Here is a 20,529-nt window from a genome sequence, read left to right as displayed (position 1 = left end):
TCCGGCGCCGAGAAAACCACCAGCTGGTGCAGCAACTATGAAGGAGGAAGGAAAATGGTAATATATATATATATATATATATATATATATATATATATATATATATATATATATATATATTAGTGGAGATATTTAACGTGGTTAAAGGGTTGCCGCATGGCCACGATCAGCAGAGCTGTACTAGTCAGGACCACCCATACTAGGATGGTTTGCTGTGAGCAGTCAAACTAAAATCTCCCACCATCACCAATCCGCAGTGGCGAGCCTGGTAATGAAAACAGGCCAAACCTCAGTCATGAATTGATGGCTAAGTCGTTTGTCCTGCAGTGGACTATAAATGGCTGCATTTGTTTTTGTATTGATATGCATATATAGGTATATCTAGTTTTATGTATACATGAATATAATTTATGTATGCTTATATATACATATATATGCATATAAAATGTTTATATATATATGTATATGTATATATATATATATATATATATATATATATATATATATATATATATATATATATATATATATGAATTTCTACCTCATACTTGGGATCGGACGCTAGCCCCTTCTAATGAAAGGCCAGGTCGAAACCAACCTGGCCTTTCATTAGCGTTCGATCCCAAGTATGAGGTAGAAATTTATTTCTATTTGAACACAATGTTGTGTTGATATTTATCCATATATATATATATATATATATATATATATATATATATATATATATATATATATATATATAGACAGTTTCCAAATATTTTTGTATCAAGATTTCCACCACCGTAGCCTATTATATTTTCTAATACCCAAGATTTTTAAACACGACATGGTGTTTTCTTCCAGTTGTTAATATTATTTTTTTTTATTGTTGCAATATGAGCGTTCATTGAAATGGAATCATCTCTCTGACCATTAAGTGTTTTTGTGTCTTTGGGCCACTGTCTGTTAGGGGAAACGATTCGTTTTGGATGTAATTCAAATGAATACGTTTTAGTTAGAGGAAAAGAAAATATTTAGTAAAGGCTTCTCTGGAAGCCGTGTTTTATAAACGGACATTATAAAGGTTCTTTCATGAGAGAGATTTTCCTGTGGAATATGTATGGGCCTTGTACTGTATATTCGCGAATAGCATGTCAGTACTTACACGTCCCCTTTATTTCTTGGTTAGAGGAGAATTAAAAAAGGTTGCATCTCTTGAGTTTCTTTGTATTTGGTTATTTCTTACACTGTTGGTTATCTATATTTTTCAGACATTTTGAGATACCCTTTTGATGACTTCAATAGCACACGATATCACAGTCTGTATAGTTGTTTTTCCTTTATGATCATCCGCTGTCTTTCTTCTTTTCATCAGAAGTTGCAGTAAACCAAAAGTATATCTTAACCGATTGATTTTTATCAGTCTTTTGTCTGGAAGTGATAATAACGATAACAGAAATGAATCTCGGGAAATAAACAATAACTGGTTCGCTGCATTTATATTTAAATCATTGTTAAAAAAGAAAAAAAAAAACGTTTTAAAAGGGGAGAGATGCATCCGGCAGCACTGGTCGGCTATAGAAGGTTCTCCCAGGAATAACTGTTCTTTGTAAGTTTACATCACAATATCAATTGTCATCGACAGAGGGAAGTTATACACGTTGCTTTTGATATTCATTATCCAGAGATGAAACCAAAACTGGGGAAGATGTGCAAATATTCGGCTCGAAAGCCAAAGTGTTAGTAAATTTTTAATCTAAGAATAGGACATATCTGAAAGTGGCTTTGTTAAATAACCCAGTAAACTAGTCAGAAGCTTAAACCTCATTCTCTCTTAATCGCCTTGTCACACCGTCCTAATGAACGAGCGATGTTCATTAGGTGAAAACCTTACCTGACTTCAATTCATCTGGCAGCTTTATGATCTGAAGATTCCACAAGTAAACTTTTGAACATTTAATCCGTCATTTGATCCTTTACAAAGTTTCTTGTGTTTCGTGGTTCATTGTGATGAAAATAAGTGATCGTGGAAGCCTTTGATAGTTAGAGCTTGTTACGAGATTCACGTTAAAGCCTTATTAGTTATTATTGGTATTTATTTTTGAAGAGCAACGATTTAGGTTTAAGAATCGCATGTTTATTCTTTTATTTGTACTCCAGAAGTGACGCAATATCAAATACGTAGGATGTTACGTTCATTTTACGTACAAGTTCCTGTTGTCGATATGTATTTTGGAATTAATTTTGTGTACAGTATCGTGTTGTGATATACAGTTTATTGTGGTGTATGTTTTACTTTTTTTCTGCTGCCTGTGCACCTGATAGAAGTTTAATGTATTTCATAAAAGATAAATTTTTGCGTAAGTAAAATGAAGCAACATATTGGGTCAAATTGCAATTTACGCATTTATTGGCTTTTCAGACTTTGGTTCGGTTTGGTGCTTCGTTGAAAAATTAACTCTTGGTTCCCGAATTATTTATTTTTGTGTTTTGGAGGAGCGTTTGGTCAGCAACCTATACCAGGGATACTGGGAAATTACAGGGCTACTTTCAGTATATAGTTAAAACAAGTCACGATTATTTGCCCTTCGATGTAGTATTCTGGAAAATGACTAACTCCCTTTACTTTTCTATACTTCACTATATGTAAAACTACGAGGGTATTATGAACTGCTGCATGTATGGATGCTATGCTTCTTCTTAGAGATGAACTACTATATTAGTAGAAGGGTTTACTTTTAAGTTAAATTTTCATGTATATTTCGAGTAATTCACACTGGAATGTGTTTTTAATTTGATTTGATGACTTCCAAAGAACTTGTTGCTGTTTATAAATGAATATATATATATATATATATATATATATATATATATATATATATATATATATATATATATATATATATAATGTATATTTGGGCCGATAATCTTCTTCCTTTTGGCAATAATAGTCCGTGATGTGGAAAATATTACTTCAAACTTAAAACAGTTTTGCTCGCTTGTTTTTTTAGAATAAAGATTTATATCTTGCTGTGTAAATGTATGGTCAAATACATCAATTTTGTTTGCATAGTTGTCAAGTACTTTATATTTTGTAGCATAGTTGTAGTGAGTTTATACGTTAAGCGTTGAATTAGATGTTATAGTCGAAAAGTTAATACTATACGGCACAATTGTAGTGCATTGATTAAAAAAAATGACCAAGAAGTTATAGTTGAAATGAAAAACTTGAGATATCACTGCAAACATCCTCATTTCTCTTCTCCAAGGGAGACCTGAATGTACCAAGACCCGGATGGCATAAGACAAGCAGTCTCAGTCGGAAAGAAATATCCATCAGTAAACACTATCATGTTTTCATCATAAACAATTCCGAGTCGAAGCTGATTTCAGTTATATTAATAGGTTCCAATTAGAGGCAAAAATATTGGCTATTTGTCTTAATTAACGAGAATAAAAGTGACAATTTGTTACTTTGATATTAGATGTTAATCTTTGGCGCGGTTGTTCAATTAGCTCATGCAGGTTGCATAAGATTCTTCATATTTTTTACCATCCTTTACATTCATATCTTCCTAGATAGTTCGATCCTGTTCGTAATACTAGGCATGCAGTTAATTCTAATAGTAAGACCTTCTTCATCATGAGGCTCAATTCTACACCGTATTCCATAAGTTTTATTGCAGCTGTGACCAAGTTGTGGAATGATCTTCCTAATCGGGTAGTTCAATCAGTAGAACTTCAAAAGATCAAAGTTGCAGCTAAGGTTTTTATATTGAACAGGCTTACAGAAGTCTTTTTATAGTTTATATATGACATATCAGTTTTGATGTTGTTACTGTTTTTAAAATAAGTTATTGTTAATTTTTTCTCATTGTCTATTTATTTCCTTATTTCCTTTCCGCAATGGGTTATTTTTCCCTGTTGGACTCCTTGGGGCTTATAGCACCTTACTTTTCCAGTTAGGGATGTAGCTTGGCTAGTAATAATAATAATAATAATAACTAATAATAATAATAATAATAATAATAATAATAATAATAATAATAATGAAATTAATAATAATAATAATGATAATAATAAAATAATAATGATATACAATAATATAATACAATAATTTTATAATATAATTATATAATAATATGGAGATTCTTTACCTCTAGTATAATAATAATAATAATAATAATAATAATATGATAATAATATAATAATATGATAATAATAAAATTAATAATAATAATAATATAATATATAATATTATAATAATTTAATAATATAATGATATAATAATATAGTAATGTAATTTAATTAAAATATAATATAATTATATAATAATATGAAGATTCTTTACCTCTAGTATTAGAGGTTTTTTAACTATTTAGTAGCTCATTACCTCTAGCATTAGAGGGACTTTGACATCTATTTTTGAAGTGCCATACTTCTATCAGTAGAGATTCTTCGACCTTTATTTTGAGGTGCCATACTTCTAGAATTAGAGGCTATTTGACATTTATATTGAGGTTTTTTACCTCTAGTATTATAGGTTCTTTGACCTCTATTTAATAGCACTTTACCTCTAGCATTAGAGGGTCTTTGGCCTCTACTTTTGAAGTGCCATGCTTTTAACGTTATAGGTTCTTTGTCCTTTATTTTGATGTGCCATACTTCAGTTTAAAAGGTCTTTGACCTCTATATTGATGGTCCTTCGTCTAGTATTAGAGGATCTTTTACCTATATAGAGGTTCCTTACCTCTAGTATAAGAGGCTATTTGGCCTCAATTTACTATCTCTTTACGTATAGCATTAGAGGGTCTTTGACATCTATTTTTGAAGTGCCATACATCTGGCATTAGAGGTTCTTTGACATCTCTTTTTAGGTGCCATACATCCAGTATTAGAGGCTTTTTGACCTCTATATTGATGTTCCTTACCTCTAGTATTAGAGGCACTTTGACCTCTATATTGATGTTCCTCACCTCTAGTATTAGAGGCACTTTGACCTCTATATTGATGTTCCTCACCTCTAGTATTAGAGGCATTTTGACCTCTATATTGATGTTCCTCACCTGTAGTACTAGAGGAACTTTGACCTCTATATTGATGTTCCTTACCTCTAGTATTAGAGGCACTTTGACCTCTATATTGATGTTCCTCACCTCTAGTATTAGAGGCACTTTGACCTCTATATTGATGTTCCTCACCTCTAGTATTAGAGGCATTTTGACCTCTATATTGATGTTCCTCACCTGTAGTACTAGAGGAACTTTGACCTCTATATTGATGTTCCTTACCTCTAGTACTAGAGGAAATTTGACCTCTATATTGATGTTCCTCACCTGTAGTACTAGAGGAACCTTGACCTCTATATTGATGTTCCTAACCTCTAGTATTAGAGGCACTTTGACCTCTATATTGGAGTTCCTCGTCTCTAGTAATAGAGGTTCTTTGACCTTTTTAGTAGCTTTTTACCTCTAGCTTTAAAGGGTCTTTCTAATCTATTTCTGAAGTGCCATGCATTAGAGGTTCATTGGCCTATATTTTGAGATGCCATACTTCTGGTATTTGAGGCTCTTTGACCTCTATATTGATGTTCCTTACCTCTGATATTAAAGACCCTTTGACCTTTATATTGAGTTTCCTCACCTCTAGTATCAGAGGTTCTTTGACCTTTATTTATTAGCTCCTTACCTCTAGCATTAGAGGGTCTCTGACATTTATTTTTGAAGTGCCATACTTCTTGCATTGGAGGTTCTTTTACCTGTATTTTGAGGTGGTATACTTTTGATATTAGAAGCACCTTGACCTTTATTTAGAAGCTCTACTAATACCATTAGGTCTTTGATATTTATTTTTGAAGTGCCATATTTCTAGCATTAGAGCCTCTTTGACCTCTATTTTGAAGTGCCATTCCTCTAGCAATAGGTAAACTTTGAACTTCATTATGAGGTGCCACACTTCTTGCATTTAAATTATCCTCTTTCGATATTTTTGTCATGGCTATTTTAACTTGGCTACATTTGCACAATTAGGGCAAAGCCTCTTCAATTTTTCTATAGCTATGTCTCTGATTTTTGCGTCTATAAAGACACACTTCTTCCACAGCATTCACATCCCATCCACTTTCCCCCCCACCACCAAAGATCCACATGAAAGGCATCTATCTGTCATGGTGTAGTTTTATCTGTTATCTTGTGTTCCTTCATGAGGATAACTGAAGGAATTTAAGCTAGAATACAGCTCAATATAAATATGGTCATATATGAGGCCTTTGTCCCACATTGCACAATAAACCCTCTATTTGTTACTTGTTCTTCTTTTTTTTTCTCCATTACCATTTTAATATCTTCTCGTTCCCCTTTATTACTATAAAGCCATTTTTGTTGTAAATATCCGAGACCAAACCTCCTGCCAAATCAAGACTGGGAATGCTCTTGAAAAGTGGCGCTTTGCACCAATTCGTAGATTCAGATGAACGATAAGAGTCTAGCGAGGGAATAATATTACTAGAATTGACTGAATAGATTGCCTTACCTTGTGTAAGACACGGACTCTTGCCGATGGAAATTGAAGGGTATCTTTGAAATCATATTTTATCGAAAAAAATGAGTGAGTATAATGTAAATTCTGATAAAGTATTGCATTGATTTTATTTGTAATGTTGATATTTGTAAAAATGATTACTTTTGATTTTGATCTAGATAATATTTTCATTATTCAACCAAAATAATAGTATTATGAGAGCTTTAAAATAATTTTAGAACAATAGTTATTCGCGGGAGATGTGCTATATTAAGGCTTAGAAGGAAGTCTTGAATCAGTTGCTTTCAAAAGCTGTCGACTCGAAGGATTGATCTTCGCTCAGATTGGATCCCTCTTTTGGAGGTGAACTGAGTGGGTCCAGTTTTGCAATAAGAGACAGCCGGTAAATCTGCTTAGATCCATAAGTTAGGCTAATTCATCAACCCTATTTCGAACACTTACTTCTCTTAAATTTATCCATTTTCAATTTCTCATGAGAATGGATATTGAAATCGAGTAGGATGGTACTGTCTTTAAAGATTTAAATTCAAAGGAATAACAAAATCAATTCAAACACTTGCATTGCTTTAATAAATGTTTTTATCATTATTTCCTTTAAGTGGATATTTAGAACAATACCTTATTAGTACTATTCAAAGATATCTATAAAATCTTATGATTATTTTTTATATGGGGAAATTATTACATAAAATATTCTTATCTATAGAACCATAATCAAGATATTGGTCACAATGTTTACTGACTAGGTTGCTGTCAGCATTAGGTGCTCTTTGACCACTTAATTATTTTTGAGAGTACTAGCTCTGAAAAAGAGCTAGTGCTTAATATGATTACGGTGCAGTTATAAATAAAACCCTACATTATTAGTGGCCGCAATATTTCAATCAGCATTGCCAAATGTAGGGAATATCCCGACTTGTTGTATTTTGTTAAAGAGAAGTTTCTTGATAATGATATTCCTGCTATAAACATCGTTGGTATTTTCCATTCAACAACTTTAACTGAATACAAAATTGAGGAAAGGAAGACAGAGTGGAGAAAGTGTAAGGCTGAAAAGAATAAAGAAAATAAATATCGCTAACAAAATATTTCACTGTGGGATAAAAGGCTTGAGAGGATTTGTCTTTCTGGGTTTCACAGGTTGTCCAGACTTTCCCTTTTCATTATCTTCATCATTTCCTTTTTTCCTTACTTTTATCATCTCTATCCAAAGTCCTCGAGGGAATAATAGCTAGCACTCGTCTATCGGTCAAAAGATTCGTAGAGGGTTTGTTACAGTTGGCGACAATATGTAGGCCCACATATAAAAAGACCTCTTGTATACAAAGAGAGAAGGGATTAGCATGGCTTAAGTTCTATTTCAATTCTGTTTTTTTTTTTTTTTTTTTTTTTTTCATTAGTGAAGTCCTGATATCGTAAGCTTAAATTCCATTCAAAAGTAACCCCCCCCCTCTCTCTCTCTCTCTCTCTCTCTCTCTCTCTCTCTCTCTTCAAAGGCTTCAGAAGAATTACACGACTTCAAGAGCGCTTAAATATTTAGGATCTAAGTATCTGGAAATCACAAGTTAGATTTGAGAATTTTGTGGATTCATATCATGAATCGGTAATTCACCAAAATGTCAATTGGGACTCTGTCGAGAGTATCTGGTAATGTACCGAATAAAGCCATCCTCTTCTAGAGATCGGAAGTAATACACGCCCTCGGAATTCTATCATCCCTTCCATCATTTCCTGGAGACAGTGTATGATTTACAAAGACGCAAAAGTCTCCGGAGCCTCAGATGTCGGCTTCAAGGAATCTCATCTGTCATTTTCTAGAATTAGGCGGCTAAATCAAGATGAATGATGGAAGCACCTCCGGCGATTCCGGAGGAATCATGGGTATCCTCTGATAACACCCAGAGGGACCCTTCTCCTCCATTCCTCCTCCCTTCACACTCCCTTCCCCCTCCTATCCTCCCTCCTTCTCAATCCCTTCCTTCCTCCTTTCCTCCTTCTTCTCAATCCCTTCCTCCTCCTTTCCTCTCCCCCTTTCCCCTCCTTTCCTCCCTCCTTCTCACTCCCTTCCTCCAACTTTCCTACCACCTTCCCACTCCCTTCCCTTTCTTTCCTCCCCCCTTTCCCCTCACTCCCTCCTCCTTCTCAATCCCTTCCTCCTATTTTCCTCCCCCCTTCCCACTCCCTTCCTCCTCCTTTCCTGCCCCCTTCACACTCCCATCCCTCTCCTTTCCTCCCTCCTTCTCACTCCCTTCCCCCCTCCTTACCTCCTTCCCACTCCCTTCCTCCTCCTTTCCTGCCCCCTTCACACTCCCATCCCTCTCCTTTCCTCCCTCCTTCTCACTCCCTTCCCCCTCCTTACCTCCTTCCCACTCCCTTCCTCTTCCTTTCCTCCCCCCTTCCCACTCCCTTTCCCTTCCTTTCCTCATTCACCTTACTCCCTTTCCGTTACTTTCCTCCCTCCTTCTCAATCCCTTCCTCCAACTTTCCTAACCCCTTTCCATTCCCTTCCCCTCCTTTACTCCCCCTTCTCACTCCTTTCCTCCTCCTTTCCTGCCCCCTTCACACTCCCATCCCTCTCCTTTCCTCCCTCCTTCTCACTCCCTTCCCCCTCCTTTTCCTCCTCCTATTCAATCACTTCCTCCAACTCAGATCTTTTTCTAATCTTTCAATATTCTCTACTTTTGCATAATTTCCACCTTATTCTGCACAATCTTCATTTTTGGTTTATCAACATAATGGACTTTATTTCTTATTTCAAATCCACCCTCTCGTAAACGGATCAACAACTTATCATTAGTTCTTTTCGGATTTTTTCATTCATCTCTCCCGCTCTCATTTCTGTCTCCCTCTTCTTCTTGTATTTTCTGTTTGAATCCTTTCAAATAAATCAACTTTTAGTCTTCAAGATTCTTCTTGTTTTTCTTTTTTTGGGTGTACCAGAATTCCTTATTCCTTCTCACAGAGAGTCTAAGGACCTTACACACGGCTGTTTCCTTTTATTCTCACGATGTTTGATATAACATTTGATTGTAGGGAGGATTTCATTTTTTGTATTCTTGGCCCTGTGAAAATTTTCCTGTACTTATAAGAAGGGTAATATTTAGCCGAAATTTCTCTCTCTCTCTCTCTCTCTCTCTCTCTCTCTCTCTCTCTCTCTCTCTCTCTCTCTCTCTCTCTCTCTCAAACAGACTTCCAGCGAATGCAGAGAACAGTAACACGGTAAACGCAATTCAAGAATGTTAGCCAAGATCATAAAAACTCTAAATGAAATAATTCGCTCTACCCAAGAACAAACGAAGTCTTCGGTGATAGTCTAAACAGTCTTTGAGTAATCCAGATTCCTTTTAACTCTTTTTCATTGCGTTTTTCTAAATGAAATTCAACTCTGTATTTACTTTAGAATAAGCGAATACGTTAAACCGTCTCCGCCTCACATAAGCTCTTGAGAAAATATTAGTTACTAAGTTATCGGGGGAACAGAAGAAAGCTCTTCAGGAAACGTCACATCAGAAATTTTGTAAAAGAAATAAACGTTATTTCAATGAGTGGGTCTGCATGAAAGGCCTTTTGTTTTATATATATATATATATATATATATATATATATATATATATATATATATATATATATATATATATACATATATATATATATATATATATATATATATATATATATATATTTACATCTGTTATTGGCAAACAAAGATTGTGTATTCTGTTTACCTCTCCTTCTTGGGAAAAGAATTTTTGAGATGTAACTTTTAGCTTCTTCTTGTGAGGATGATATACTAATCCTATATACCTTGATACATCCGTATTTATAGGGTTCTCGCCATATAGGGTGCATCGTCTTTTCAGGAAAGTTGTTATTAGTTGTCTCAATTTGGTCATATATTATGGAAGGATGTATATGTCGAAACCTACTAATTTGTCATAATTCAATGATAAATTAAGATAAAGTTAAAGTGAATTTAAGGGCATTGTAGTTTTAATTATGTCATTGATGAAGATGAAAGACAGAATTTCTTCTTAGTCACGTGTTCTTGGAATATAAATAAGATATTCCCAAGTTTACTTCATGCCTCGGAAGTTATAACTTTTCGAAAGATAAAAGTTTAAAGGTTTTTTTTTTCCATGAAGAAAATAGACAAGATTCTACCATCTGCGGTGTCCTTCTTCCCCGCCTTCCATCATATAAGGTGACTGGGCTAAGGAGGGGATATTTTTTGGTGACACGGGCCGGAAATGGAAAGGAACAGACCCTTGCAGACGGAAGAAGAAATTTTATTAATTTTTCTTTAACGGTTTTTGTACTTCTTCACAAAACCAATGAGATACAGAGGGCTTTTTGTGTCACAGATCCACTGTAAGTTTAGATATCCAAATTTTATCTTTTTCTGTTTATAGCAATAATAAAGATTTATATCATGAATCAGTTACTTTATGCGTCTTGAATGGCTTTATTTTTAAACATTATTTTTTTCTCCGGTTTTCATGTTTTATTAGTATTTGTTTGCCATGTTTCTATTCAGAAAATAATAATTTCAAGACGAAACATGTTCATAAATAGCAAAATTTTATAAGAAAAACATCAAATACTGTATTTCTTTTCAGTGTTGGTGAAAATTTTCCTGTTAAAATCATGTGAAGGAAATGTTATTTGTCATTCATTATATTCTTAAAGCAAAAACTATTCTACAAACTATGAGGCGATGAATGAGTATTTTATCTTCATTATTCATTACTTCTCATGTAGTTCATTTATATCCTTTCTTCACTGTGGTGTTTTACTCTGCTGGAGCCCTTGGGCTTATAGCATCCTGCACTTCCAACTAGGCTTATAAAACTTCGTGAAATAATTTGGTATGAAGTTATTGTAAACAAAGTACAATAAATTGGTATAAAGTTTAATCCATGCCGGTACGAGTGCTTATACGTAAGTCAAGTTATCATAAGTACAGAATAATCAGATGGAAAGAGGGAAGAGAACTATTGACACACCCCAAAACAATAAGGGAACTGAGAACGTGTCGCTAAATCTTTGGTAACCTTTGTTGCAACCTCATGCAATCGTAGTATATGTACCGTATTGTATATATACTAGTGTACGTGACCCGTCAAAACTGACGGCTAAATATTTAAATAGACATATGGCGTGCACTCACAGATTCTACTTTTCCTATGCCCGCACCCTTTCCTAACTACCACACTTTCGATGATCAATATCTGTGGAACGGTTACATTCACGAGGAGACAAACCTACTGGAACGTCGTTTAAGGCAATGCTTCTTCATCTTTGTAGGGTTGTTGTAAGGTTCGCAATAAGACTGATGGTCTTTTTTATGGAGGGGCCCATTCATGCCATATAACGCTAACGCTTGACTGCTTGGAGACTCTCTCTCTCTCTCTCTCTCTCTCTCTCTCTCTCTCTCTCTCTCTCTCTCTCTCTCGTTAATGTGCTGTAAAGGGACTCTTTCGATAGCTCCAATGGTGGGCCTTTCTATTAAATTGCTTTATGGTCGATAGCCCCTTTAGACCATTAAGGGTGTTTGGAATATCTTCTTTGTATCGCCAGTTGTCGATTTCGTTGACTTTTTCGTCGCTTTGGTCTGTTATAGTATGAATGAAAAGAGCCCTGTTAGGGTTTGATGAGGTTTTATAATTATTACTAGCAGCAATTTGATTTATTCGGTATATTAGCTTATTTAAGTTTATAAGAATATAACGCAAAGGATCCAATAATATGGAGTATGTTGGGGTTTAGTCTTTAAATATTTGTTAACACAAAGTCATTGCATATTGAAGGAGTAGATGTAGGGAATGTCGCCAATGTTTTGAAAAATATGACTAGGCTATAAATCGTGCGATAAAAGAATAACACACACACACACACACACACACACACACACACACACACTAACTCACTCACTCACTCTCACACACACACACAACGCCGATGTATATTCACAGTCACGGCGTAAACTGCGATTATTGAAAAAGGCTGCCGACATGGTTAGGATCCTGGACATTGTGAACTTATTAAGCTCCTTGTTTAGAGTATGGTCTTTTCAGTCATTTTAGCTTGAAGGATTCCACTGGATATCCACCTGTTTTATAAAAGTAGGAACTGTTTAAACAGCCTTTTGTGTATGGATCGTATTTCATTTCGGATAAGACGTATATACAGTATTCCATTGAACTAAATATGCAAAATCTCATTACATTGGCAGAGTATTCTTGTTAATGTGACCAGAAGTAGAGTTGAATATTTTTGGAGGGGAATGATGGAAGAGATTAATTCACATAGAGGTTATTGTCTAAGGATAAGGGATTATAGCACCATGGAAGAAGAGATGAGTCACAGAGTAGTTGGCAGTTTGCTGAGTCAACTCCTCTGAATTATCCGGGATGAGAAGGATTGGAAAAGTGTGGAATCGTCCCTGCCTGGCGTTCTGCCGGACTCGGGTTCTAGACCCGCTCAAGCTTGATAGTTTCTTATAGTGTCTGCAACCTTACCATCCTGTTGATCTAAGGAGGGAAGTGAGGGGTAGCTTATAGGTCTACCTGCTGAAACGTCAGCAGCTATTGCCTGGCCCTCTTTAGTCTTAACTTGGGAGGAGAGAGGCTTGGGGACTGATCATATATATATATATATATATATATATATATATATATATATATATATATATATATATATATATATATATATATATATATATATATATATATATTTATAATATATATATATGTGTGTGTGTTTGTGTATGTATAAAATTAACTTTGGATGTCTGTTTGCCATTAAATTATTGTAAATGGCAAATTTTCTATTTATGATATAATTGTTAATATTTTTAAACAAGAAATATAACAATTTCTAGTCTACTGCTGGACAAAGGCATCAGACATGTCATTATTCTTGTCTAAAGGTTGGCCATTTCCTCATAACCACGCTGGCCACTGCAGATTGGCGATATTGTGAGATTTTAGTCTGATCGCTCATAGAAATTCAATCTAGTATGGATGACTTTGACTAGTATAGCTTCGACGATCATAGACATACACGCGCACACGCACACATATCTATCTATCTATCTGTCTATCTATCTATCTTTCTTAGTATATTTCTAATGAAAAATATAGAACAGAACGTAAAGGAATAACCTCAACAATTCGTGAAGTAAAAGTGGTTGATGATGGAGCAGCAAGAAAGACAGAGAGCGAAAATATTATTTAATCATTCTCTCATATCCCTGAAGAGTAATAATAATAATAATAATAATAATAATAATAATAATAATAAGGATAGGGAAGTGGGAAAAATGGGGAAAGACTTTCTAGAAGTTATAAGAATAAAAATTTCAAGCAAATAACAAGGAGAATGTTATACAATATTTTGAGTCATTAGACATACATATGTTTATTAATGGTTTTAATAACAAAATAAGTTTTACTCTAGATGAAAATATTATCGGCTATATCTATCAATATTTGCTTCTGTAAATCAAAATCTATTGTACGAAATTATACGTTCAAAGTAATGGAGGAAGTCTTGTGTCAATCACTTCCGAGCGAATTTCTTCTTCAAGAGTTCCAAAGGGAATCTTGAAGAAATCGTCTGGAGACTTAAGGCGGAATTAGAGAAATGTAAAGAAAAAAAGATTTTCAACTTGATCCAATTAAATATTCATTAAAATTACAATTGGGAATCATTTAGAAAAATATTTTTGTTTTTTTATTGTGAAAGTAATTCCAGTTCCAAAAATAAGTGTATAAAAATTCAATGATGTCTAATTTCATACAAATTTACATAATAATATCCGAAATTTTCAGTTGAAAAAATTATTTTGAGTTGAACGTTCCAAAATCCTCTCCGTCTTCAGGGATATGATATGATGATTAACTATTCTTTTCTTTACTGGGTTTCATTCTACCTTGAGGCGTCAGTGACCCTGGCAGTTATGACGCCGCCTAGTGTCAATGACCTTTGTAGTTGCGACGCTAGGCAACCTAATCAATCTTTAAATAACATCATGTGGATAAAACCGCTAGAGAGTTATGGGGTCTTTTGACTGGCCAGACAGTACTACATTGGATCCTCCTCTCTGGTTACGGTTCATTTTCCCTTTGCCTACATACACACTGAATAGTCTGGCATATTCTTTACATATTCTCCTCTATCCTCATACACCTGACAACACAGATTACCAAACAATTCTTCATCACCCAAGGGGTTACTGCACTGTAATTGTTCAGTGCCACTTTCCTCTTGGTAAGGGTAGAAGAGACTCTTTAGCTATGGTAAGCAGCTCTTCTAGGAGAAGGACACTCCAAAATCAAACCACTGTTCTCTAGTCTTGGGTAGTGCCATAGCCTCTGTACCATGGCCTTTCACTGTCTTGGGTTAGAGTTCTCTTGCTTGAGGGTACACTCGAGCACACTCTCCTATCTTATTTCTCTTCCTCTTGTTTAGTTAAAGTTTTCATAGTTTATATAGGAGATATTTATTGTTGTTACTCTTCTTAGAATATTTTATTTTCCTTTTTTCCTTTCCGCACTGAGCTATTTTCCCTGTTGGAGCCCCTGGGCTTATAGCATACTGCTTTTCCAACTAGGGTTGTAGCTTAGTAAGTAATAATAATAATAATAATAATACTGGTTCTCTCTCTCTCTCTCTCTCTCTCTCTCTCTCTCTCTCTCTCTCTCTCTCTCTCTCTCTCTCTCGGGATAGAGTGGGGTTTAATATTTACTATGCTTGATCCTGTTGAAAATATCTGAATGATAATTTTTTGTAAAGGAAGGTTTAAAATGAGTTAATTTTCACAAGGGAGAATTTACTCCTTTTTTTTTTTTTTTTTTTTTTTTTTTGCTTTCATCTTAAGATCAAACCTGAGATGAGTTTTTCTGTCAAGTCCGCTTAGAAATAATATTTGTTAATTTCTCTAATATTTTTTAGTACCTATTTACTAGGCGGGGTTGAGTAGTGAAGCTAAATTCACTTGTCGCGAGATGGCTGTTAGTTACTTAACAGAAAGGCAAAGGGGGAATGTAAGTGTCTTTATTCATCAATGTAATGAGCTAATATACAAATGGTTGAGGGCAACAGGGCACAAAAATTCCGGCAATGTGGAACATGTAATGGCAAGCTTTAACAGGTTTTTATATTATCAGTGCAGTAGAGAAGGAGAGTTAAAAAGAGAGCAATAGTATTACAGTGTATGTAACACGTGTGATACCTTACTGATGTTAATAACGTTTTTACCGAACCGCTATCTCTGTCTTTTCTTTTGTTAACATTAAGAGATATCGATGGCATTTACAGATAGATAAAAAAAGAATCCACCATGTTGTTCAGAAATAAAGAAAAGTGTGAAATTAAAAGCGAGAAAAAAACGTCCAAAATATCAAATAGAAAAAATAATTATGTTCCTGAGATTAAAATTTATAATCTATGTTACCCAAGAGATTACTTTACTTATATCTATTGTCCAATAAGTATGTCAACTCCAGAAGGACTGATGGCATATGCCTTATTTTAGAAGGAGAAAGCATATTGTTATATTATAAACCAAGCCTTTTAAGTCCTCAGTGAAATTTCAACGGCTTAGATTTTATGGAAAATGTATCAGTTAATCAAGAAAGTTAAAAAGGTCTTTTACCAAAATTTTAGAAAAGATTTTTCATGAAATATATGGTACATCGTCCTCCTTCCCCATAAGGAGAATGAAGTACAGGAAGACTATTATTTGATTATAGAGAATTTAATGAGGTACGACTTATAAAGGAATACGCTGTCAGTGTCGTGTCAGAAGCAATTTTCTGAAGTTGTCCACATAACGCTTTTCATTACTATCATTTTTCATAGTTCAGCATCATTATTAATGTCCTATTTTCAACTACTTGACTGCTTCCACTTTCAGTAGCCTACCTGGAACCCTTTCTCTCTCTCTCTCTCTCTCTCTCTCTCTCTCTCTCTCTAGGCCCGTCATAACTTCGATTTTATTATGGTTTTTAATAGATATCTATATTAAATTTATTCTTCAGAGTAGCAAAAAAATTTTTGTTACCAACATATCTACCTCATATGACATGGAAACACCCCCCCCCCCAAAAAAAAAAAAAAATTCTAACTAGGAGGTATTCCGAGATTTTTTTTTATTCTCTGTCGTACAACACACCATAGCAGGTTTGTGATGTCTGGGATCCCTCTCTATTGAGATTCAATGATTCAAAAACATACAATTTTCTCTTGACACTTTCTTTGGCCTTTTCTGTATATTAATTCTTTGCAATTTCAGTGATTGATTTTATATATCTTAATCGTATATTCTGTTTTGAGTGTGATAGTTCTAAAGCCATTATATTGACAGCTGTACTCTAACGCACTCGGAAGTTTTAAGACACTACCTTAATGTCAGAGCTAACTTCTGTTTGAGAGCATAATGCTCTTAGAATTGTGGTGGTCTGTGGGAAACCTTGCCTGGCGATCACCAGACAGGGGTTCGACGTGACTTAAGCTTTATAATTTCTTATGGTATGTGTAACCTCTCCATCCTTGTGAGCTAAGGATGGGGGTTAGGTTGGGGAAGGCTACCTGCTGAGTCATCAGCAGCCATTGCCTGGCCCTCTCTTTCCCTAGTTTGAGTGGAAGGGGCCTTTGGTGGTGATCATATGCATATATGGCCAGTCTCTAGGGCATTGTCACTGTCCATTGCCTCTGCCATTCATGATTGTCCTTTAAAACCTTTAAAGAAGTGACAGAATTAGCCTATGCAGCGATTCCGTAAGTAGATTTACGTTGTCCTTTGGCAATAGAAAACTGGTATGATCGTTTGTGTCATTTCAAAATTCTTCGAAGATTTTAAAACAAAATTTTCCTTGTAATTTTCGACGGTTAACTGTACAATAACAAATTGACCATTGTAATTCCTTTTGTGCATCATGCAAAACCGACTGGGCAAAAAAAAAATAATCATTAAGACTACTTTCAATGTAATAGGTTTGATTTATATCATAAGTACAATTTAATTAATCGGATTTAGGACCGGCCAGTCAGCTCCGAGGTCAAATGATGAATATTTTATGCACAAACATGTTTTCCAACGCTGGATATATTATTGCAATTAGGGCTCGGGTGTTAGCAGATACGTGTGTTAATTAAATAGCTTTGTATTGATTAATGAAAACTTACCAAATCAGATAAACTGGAACATATGACTCCAGCAGTGGGGGCCACACATACATCCAAGTTTCTTATGGGATTTCCCGCACTTTTACATCAAGAAAAGATATTTTCTTTCCTGTAAGTGATCGATTAATTATTAGTGGTTCCTAAACCTTTGTGTTCGTTCTTTGGTAACGCTCTTACATACTGGCTCCCTCGTGCTCAGATATCAAGATGCTTCATTACATCTTCACTAATATCACAGAAATAACCATAGAGGAAGTGGAAGCTGAATTATGCTTTAGTGGCAGAGTGAGTGATCATTGGAGACTTTAAGTAAAATACGGGTAATTGGTCTATCTTGGTCTATCCCTGCCTGGAGATCTGGTGGACGGAGATTTGAGTCCCACTCAATCTCGATCATTTTTTGTATTGACTGTAATCTCGCCCTCCTTTTAAGCTAAGGATGGGTTCAGGGAAGCCTGTAGGTCCACCTCCTAAGTCATCACCAGCCATTGCCTGTCCCTCAATGGTCTTAGCTTGTGTGGAAAAGGGCATGGGCGTTGATCATATGTATATATGGGCATTCTCTAGTCTATGGCATTGTCACTGTCCCTTGCCTCTGCCCTTCATGAGTTGCCTTAAAACTTTAAGCCTTAATTTACTGACTTTCGCGGCTAAAAAGAAAACTAGTGATTTTTTATTCGTAAATTAATGGTCTCCTTTGGTTAGAGGGTAGAGGATGCTGTATAGCTCTTGTCGCTGTTTTTATTGTTAATATACCGTTGAATGTAAAAATAAATATTCACAATTGATAAAAAAGATGGAGATATAAGCTATATATTTCACTTGGCTGCTATGGTAATAGTTTGGTATTTAGGTTGATTTGTCTATCGATAGGGAATGATAAATGTTTTTGCATTGGCAAAAAATAAAGTGTATACTCTGTCTCCAGTCAGTCGGTGCACAGTACATGAAGGTTATTCTAAATACTATCGGTTAAAGTACCTTATTACCCATGTCCAAAATCTCCTCTATATGATTAAGAGCTAGTGTCTGGGTGTGTAACAAAAGCGCGCCTCAAAAAGGAAAAAAGATATCATGCAAAAAAAAATGAGTTCAATGAAAAAGGAGGCAGTTTGAATATTGCACTGGGGGAGCAATGTCAGCATTTTGTTTTTCTGTTCCTCTTTGATGTTTTGAAATATCAATTTGAGGATATTGTGTTTTAATACTGTTGATAATTCAAGTCTCTCTCTCTCTCTCTTTGAATTACGTAAGCGGCCAAATATATATATATATATATATATATATATATATATATATATATATATATATATATATATATATATATATACTATTATGGTAAAATACGCGTCTTATGATTATGCTCGTTATATAGCAGCTTAAATTATTTTTGTGATGCTTCTAAATATACGTAAATAATCTGAAGAAAAGAAAATATTCCTTGTATTTGCATCGTCTTGATATAAGTCCTTCAAGTAACTTAATTTCTTTTAGAGACGTAGAGTAATTAGACAAAAGACATATTATTCTCTGTAGCTAAAATTTTGATAATCTTTAGGTATTTTTTAATATTAAGAGGTTGTGATATGAGATTATTGCTTGAAGATGTCTCGATGCATTTCTGATCAAGGTAGCAAAGTTACGAGTAGACCTTTTTTATTTGGAAATTAGGAAAACAGAAAGAACTCTCAAGCAACGCATTTGTCCTAAGGGTCTAATGCATCTTCCCAGTGGTCACTGATATGGATCATACCACATCTGTAAACATATTGCACATTCTATTTTTTTCTTGGTTAAGTATTTCAGACAGTATTCAGCCAAGATTTTTCAAGTCTATATTCAACATTGTGATTGGGCTAAGATTCCAAATCTCCTTCACTTCCTGTTGAAGCAATTATACTTTTACTAGTGTATGTAACCTGTCAAAAATGACGGATAAACATTTAGATAGATATGCACACACATGCGCAGGCTCTCACACAGAGATTCAACCCTTCCCCACCCAATTTCCCCTACCCGAGGTACGGTGAATTATGCGTCTGGCAACACCGATGTGCATGACCGGAAAGATATATATATATATATATATATATATATATATATATATATATATATATATATATATATATATATATATATATATATTATCCATATATATATATATATATATATATATATATATATATTATATATATATATATATATATATATATATATATCCATATATATATATATATATATATATAGAGAGAGAGAGAGAGAGAGAGAGAGAGAGAGAGAGAGAGAGAGAGAGAGAGAGAGAGAGAGAGAGTTGTTTTTTATATATAGGGAATATTCTCTTTTTTTCATTCATTTATTTTCAATATATAACAACACATTTATGATAGGCAGTAAATTTGTGTCAATATTTATCCTTAAATCATTATGGCTCTTTAATTTGCATTTCAATTGACAATATTATGTCTGTACCGATTGTAATTTTTACAAATCTTATTGATGTTTAAGGTGATTCGAAAAGCATATTTTTTATTTTTTTCACTTGGTATTTTGTGTATGCCATTAGTGATACAAAATCACATGCAAATATCGCGTTTTATCTTAATGAAGTTCAGAGTAATTAATCTAGTTGATAGCTGTTTCAAACTAGATTTACGCATTCTCTTTCATTGCATAGATTCACGTACATCTTTTATTGTAGTAAATGGTTTCGTGAATAACAAGCGATTTTCATCGTCTAATTTCTTTTTGAGATATTGTCATCCATCAATGGACTTATAACTGCCGAGGAATATTGGTTTCAGATGTATCGAGGTTGACAAG

The sequence above is a fragment of the Palaemon carinicauda genome, chromosome 3 (genome assembly GCF_036898095.1).
Source record: "Palaemon carinicauda isolate YSFRI2023 chromosome 3, ASM3689809v2, whole genome shotgun sequence".
Lineage (NCBI taxonomy): Eukaryota > Metazoa > Arthropoda > Malacostraca > Decapoda > Palaemonidae > Palaemon > Palaemon carinicauda.
This window is presented reverse-complemented; position numbering follows the sequence as displayed.